Below are 6,169 nucleotides of genomic sequence, written 5' to 3' on the forward strand. Positions count from 1 at the left end.
AACGAGTCCTGAATATCGACATAACCTGAAAAGCTGCTCAGCAAGGAAGAAGCCAGCTCCCAAACCGCCATAAAAAAGCCAGACTACGGTTTGCAACTGCACATGGGGACAAAGATCGTACTTTTTGGAGAAATGTCCTCTGGTCTGATGAAACAAAAATAGAAACTGTTTGGCCATTATGACCATTGTTATGTTTGGAGAAAAAGGGGGTTGCTTGCAAGCCGAAGAACACCATCCAAACCGTGAAGCACGGGGGTGGCAGCATCATGCAGTGGGGGTGCTTTGCTGCAGGAGGGTCTGGTGCACTTCACAAATAGATGGCATCATGAGGAAGGAAAATTATGTGGGATATATTGAAGCAACATCTCAAGACATCAGTTAGGAAGTTAAAGCTTGGTCGCAAATGGGTCTTCCAAATGGACAATGACCCAAGCATACTTCCAAAGTTGTGGCGAAATGGCTTAAGGACAACAAAGTCAAGGTATTGGAGTGGCCATCACAAAGCCCTGACCTCAATCCTACAGAACATTTGTGAGCAGAACTGAAAAGCGTGTGCGAGCAAGGAGGCCTACAAACTTGACTCAGTTACACCAGCTCTGTCAGGAGGAATGTGCCAAAATTCACCCAACTTATTGTGGGAAGCTTGTGGAAGGCTACCCGAAACGTTTGACCCAAGTTAAATAATTTAAAGGCAATGCTACCAAATACTTATTGAGTGTATGTAAACTTCTGACCAACAGGGAATGTGATGAAAAAAATAAAAGCTGAAATAAATCATTCTCTCTACTATTATTCTGACATTTCACATTCTTAAAATAAAGTGGTGATCCTAACTGACCTAAGACAGGGACTTTTACTAGGATTAAATGTCAGGAATTGTGAAAAACTGAGTTTAAATGTATTTGGCTAAGGTGTATGTAAACTTCCGACTTCAACTGTAGGATCAATACACCCTTCTGGCGTATGCATCTCTCTGTCCCACACCCACACCAACACAAGGGCAGGGCATGGTAACATCTCTCTGTCCCACATCCACACCAACACAAGGGCAGGGCATGGTAACATCTCTCTGTCCCACACCCAACACAAGGGCAGGGCATGGTAACATCTCTCTGTCCCACACCCACACAAGGGCAGGGCATGGTAACATCTCTCTGTCCCACACCCACACAAGGGCAGGGCATGGTAACATCTCTCTGTCCCACACCAACACAAGGGCAGGGCATGGTAACATCTCTCTGTCCCACACCCACGCCAACACAAGGGCAGGGCATGGTAACATCTCTCTGTCCCCTACCCACACCAACACAAGGGCAGGGCATGGTAACATCTCTCTGTCCCCTACCCACACCAACACAAGGGAGGGCATGGTAACATCTCTCTGTCCCACACCAACACAAGGGCAGGGCATGGTAACATCTCTCTGTCCCACACCAACACAAGGGCAGGGCATGGTAACATCTCTCTGTCCCACACCCACACCAACACAAGGGCAGGGCATGGTAACATCTCTCTGTCCCACACCAACACAGGGCAGGCATGGTAACATCTCTATGTCCCACACCCACACCAACACAAGGGCAGGGCATGGTAACATCTCTCTGTCCCACACCAACACAAGGGCAGGGCATGGTAACATCTCTCTGTCCCACACCAACACAAGGGCAGGGCATGGTAACATCTCTCTGTCCCACACCCACACCAACACAAGGGCAGGGCATGGTAACATCTCTCTGTCCCCACCCACACCAACACAAGGGCAGGGCATGGTAACATCTCTCTGTCCCACACCAACACAAGGGCTGGGCATGGTAACATCTCTCTGTCCCACACCAACACAAGGGCAGGGCATGGTAACATCTCTATGTCATGGTAACTCCCTCCCCTCCTATATCTCTTGCTTTATCTTTATATTCCTCTCCCTCAGGCTTGTCTGTCCTTGGGCTCCATATCAGTCAAAACACAGACCCTCCTTCACTGAAAGCCAGTTGTCTGAAAAGCTTGCGGTTCTATCAACTTAACCAACCTGGGGAATACATTCTATATGTATGTGGCACACATGCATGGTAGGTGAGAGTGTGTGTGTGTGTGCGTGTGTGTGTGTGTGTGTGTGTGTGTGTGTGTGTGTGTGTGTGCCCTCACCTGAGCCCCCAACACCTGAGAGAGAGATGTGGGGTCTGAGAGTTTGTCACAACTCTAGGGGCTGCTCTCAGATGTCCCCAGACAAAGACCCCAACACCTGCAGGTGTAGAGGTCAGGGGTTAGGGTGGGAGAGGGAATGTGTGTGTGTGTGTGTGAGGGGGGGGGGGGGGTCACTGCGGGCCTGTCTTTAAGCATGAGCAGAGAAGAACATGAATAGGTGTGTGCATGTGTGTAGGTATGTGTGTGAGTAATTGCATGAGTAGAGAAGGAAATGATAGGATATGTGTGTGTGCCTGTGGGTGTTTGTGTGTGTCTCTCTCTCCACGCCAGTGCCTCTTCATACAGCACAGGTGTGCAGTGGGGCTATTGTGATCCGCCGGACTTATCGCCCCCCCCCCCCCCCCTACCTCTCAGCTACCTGGGCTTTGAAGTCTGCCAAGCCTTTCACACTCCCTGTGTGTGTGTGTGTGTGTGTGTGTGTGTGGAAGGGGGGGTTCCAACGGCTCTAAGCTTCACAAAGACAGACAGAGGGATGGACGGAACGGAAGGGAGAGAGGAAGAGGAGAGAAGGAGAGGAGAGAGAAGGGGGAGGGAGAGGGAGAGGAGAGGGAGAGGGAGAGGGAGAGGGAGAGAGGGAGAGGGAGAGAGAGAGAGAGAGAGAGAGAGAGAGAGAGAGAGAGAGAGAGAGAGAGAGAGAGAGAGAGAGAGAGGGAAGAGGGAGAGGGAGAGAGGGAGAGGGAGAGGGAGAGGAGAGGGAGGAGAGGGCGAGAGGGAGAGGGAGAGGGGGAGAGAGAGAGAGAGAGAGAGAGAGAGAGAAGAGAGAGAGAGAGAGAGAGAGGGAGAGGGAGAGGGAGAGGGAGAGGGAGAGGGAGAGGGAGAGGGAGAGAGAGAGGGAGAGGGAGAAGTAAGAAGAGAATAGGAGGAGAGTAAAGTAAACACTTGTTCTATATCAAAGACAGGAGCTCCCAACTCTACACCACCCCCATATCCTACAATGTTATGTATTTCACTTATGACAAACAAAGCACTTTCTTTATGAAACACTTGTAGGGCAAATTAATATGAAATGTAGTTTAATTTTTAAATGTGGCACAAGTATATTCTTCCCACCCCCTCTCTCTACCCTCTATCAAACTCCTTAACCATCTCTGGTGATATGGAGTTTGGCGTAAGCTAGTCTCTTTTTCTTTCAGCTATTTTCTTAGGCACTGTAAATATGCAGTAAAAACAAATAGATCTCCCCCACTCTCTCTCCCTCTACTCTCCTCCTTCTCTCCACCCTCCCTTCCTCTCTACCTCTGTCCCTGTCCATCTGTGGTATCATGTATTAGTTAGTTCTGTCTGGATGTCTCTGGTATCATGTATTAGTTAGTTCTGTCTGGATATCTCTGGTATCATGTATTAGTTAGTTCTGTCTGGATGTCTCTGGAATCATGTATAGTTAGTTCTGTCTGGATGTCTCTGGTATCATGTATTAGTTAGTTCTGTCTGGATGTCTCTGGAATCATGTATTAGTTAGTTCTGTCTGGATGTCTCTGGAATCATGTATTAGTTAGTTCTGTCTGTATGTCTCTGGTATCATGTATTAGTTAGTTCTGTCTGGGTGTCTCTGGTATCATGTATTAGTTAGTTCTGTCTGGGTGTCTCTGGTATCATGTATTAGTTAGTTTTGTCTGGATGTCTGTGGTGTTTTCTCAGGCAGGCTGGCTGATGGCTGATGGCTGCAGTTGACTCAGGTGATGACAGATGACAGTCTGAAGTGGGCCTCTGATCACACAAACACACCCTTACCATGCTTTCAATCCCTTTTTAGATGGGGTAGAAATGTGTGTCTGTGTGAGTGGTGTAACAATACTCTTACTGGTTATAATCTATGTAACCAGACATCAACGTTTTTTTTTTACTGTTTGTTTGGAACATTGAGAAAAGGATAGACAGAGGAAAGGGTGGTGTCTAGGTGCATTCAGGTTCCTTTTTCTATTTGACCTGTGCACTTTAGGGGTTGGTTTTACTTTTCACGTTAATTGGTGCAGAGATGTGTATGTGCTGGTGTGTGTGTTTGTGTGTTGAGCCCATGTCTGTGTATCCCAGGTGTGCTATGGTGCTTTTATCATAGGCGGATCCTGGGGAATGGCAGGAATTTCTCCCAGCCGGTCCGGTCACAGTTCCCCAGCCCCAGCCCCACTCTCACTCCACACCCTTGCCCTTACACCACTGACAGACAACCCGCAAAGAGCAGACACCTGGCCTATCTCTCTGACACATACACATTCGCATGCACTGGTACGCACGCAAGAAAGCAAGCACACATACTGACAAGCATGCACACATATGCTTACAAACGCACTCACATACACACATTCATAGACACACATGCTTACAAACACACTCACATACACACATTCATAGACACACATGCTTACAAACACATTCACATACACACATTTCATAGACACACATGCTTACAAACACATCACATACACACATTCATAGACACACATGCTTACAAACACACTCACATACACACATTCATGCACACACAAAGAGACAAACACACAAATGCACACTATAACTTGTTCATACATACACTGGCACAGAGACACACAACCAGTCACCCCATGGGAGCGGCGGATAAACCCAGGGATCAGCAGAAACACTCTAGAGAACAAGAGAAGAGAGACCAGGTGGAAGATACAACTCAACAGCAGTCAGAGAGAAAGAGAGAGAGAGAGAGAGAGAGAGAGAGAGAGAGAGAGAAGAGAGAGAGAGAGAGAGAGAGAAGAGAGAGAGAGAGAGAGAGAGAGAGAGAGAGAGAGAGAGAGAGGAGAGAGAGAGAGAGAGAGAGAGAGAGAGAGAGAGAGAGAGAGAGAGAGGAGAGAGAGGGAGAAGAGAGAGAGAGCAAGAGAGGGGGATGGAGAGAGGGGGGAGAGGGAGAGAGAGAGGGAGAGAAAAAGAGAGAAAGAGAGAGAGAGAGAGAGAGAGAGAGAGAGAGAGAGAGAGAGAGAGAGAGAGAGAGAGAGAGAGAGAGAGAGAGAGAGAGAGAGAGAGAGAGAGAGGAGAGAGAGAAGAGAGGAGAGAGAAGAGAGAGAGAAGAGAGAGAGGGATAAAGGAAGAGAGAGAGAGAGAGAGAGAGAGGGGTTGAGAATTGAGAAAAGAGAGAGAAAGCGAGGAAAGTAAGAATAAAGTGAAAAAATAAGATCTGTGAGTAAAGGAGACAGGCCATTGTGTCCTTTTTGTGGAGACTAAAGGGGGTTAAGGTTGTCTTCTGTCTGTCTGAGTGTCAGCGAGGGTGGGGCCAACCTGTCAATCAGGTGTTAACACCACCTGAGTGTTCTTTCAACCCTCACTTCCTCTCCTCACCACTCCCTTTCAATCACACCAAGCCTCACAGACACCATACTCACACGTGCACTGCAGTGTGTGTATGTGTGTGTTTTGGTTTTACTATACATGTGGGACCAGAAAAAGGCAATTGTAGGCTAAGGGGTTAGGTTAATGGTTAGGTTAGGTTTAGGGTTTAAGGAAAATAGGATTTTGAATGGGAATCTATGTTTGGTCCCCACAGAATAGTACAACAAACGTGCATGTGTGTGTATGTGTGAACCTCAAATAAGGTATGTTTACTCAATTAAAATGTGCATCTAAATTGTCAGTGGAACATTTATTTTTTTCATATTATTTAAGTTTAACAATTGTCTCCACTTGAGTAAAGTCTCCCGAGTGGCGCAGTGGTCTAAGGCACTGCATCATGCTAGCTGTGCCACTAGAGATCCTGGTTCGAATCCAGGCTCTGTCGTAGCTGGCCGCGACCGGGAGACCCATGGGGAGGCGCATAATTGGCCCTGGGTCGTCTAGGGGAGGAAATGGCCCGCAGGGATGTAGGGTATGGCGTTTGCAACGCCAGGGTTGTGGTTCAATTCCCAAGGGGGGCCAGTATGAAAATACAAAAATAATGTATGCACTAACTGTAAGTTGCTCTGGATAAGAGCGTCTGCTAAATGACTAAAAATGTTTTTAAAAATGATTT

Source organism: Coregonus lavaretus (genome assembly GCF_964263955.1).
Source record: "Coregonus lavaretus genome assembly, contig: HAP1_SCAFFOLD_358, whole genome shotgun sequence".
Taxonomy (NCBI): domain Eukaryota; kingdom Metazoa; phylum Chordata; class Actinopteri; order Salmoniformes; family Salmonidae; genus Coregonus; species Coregonus lavaretus.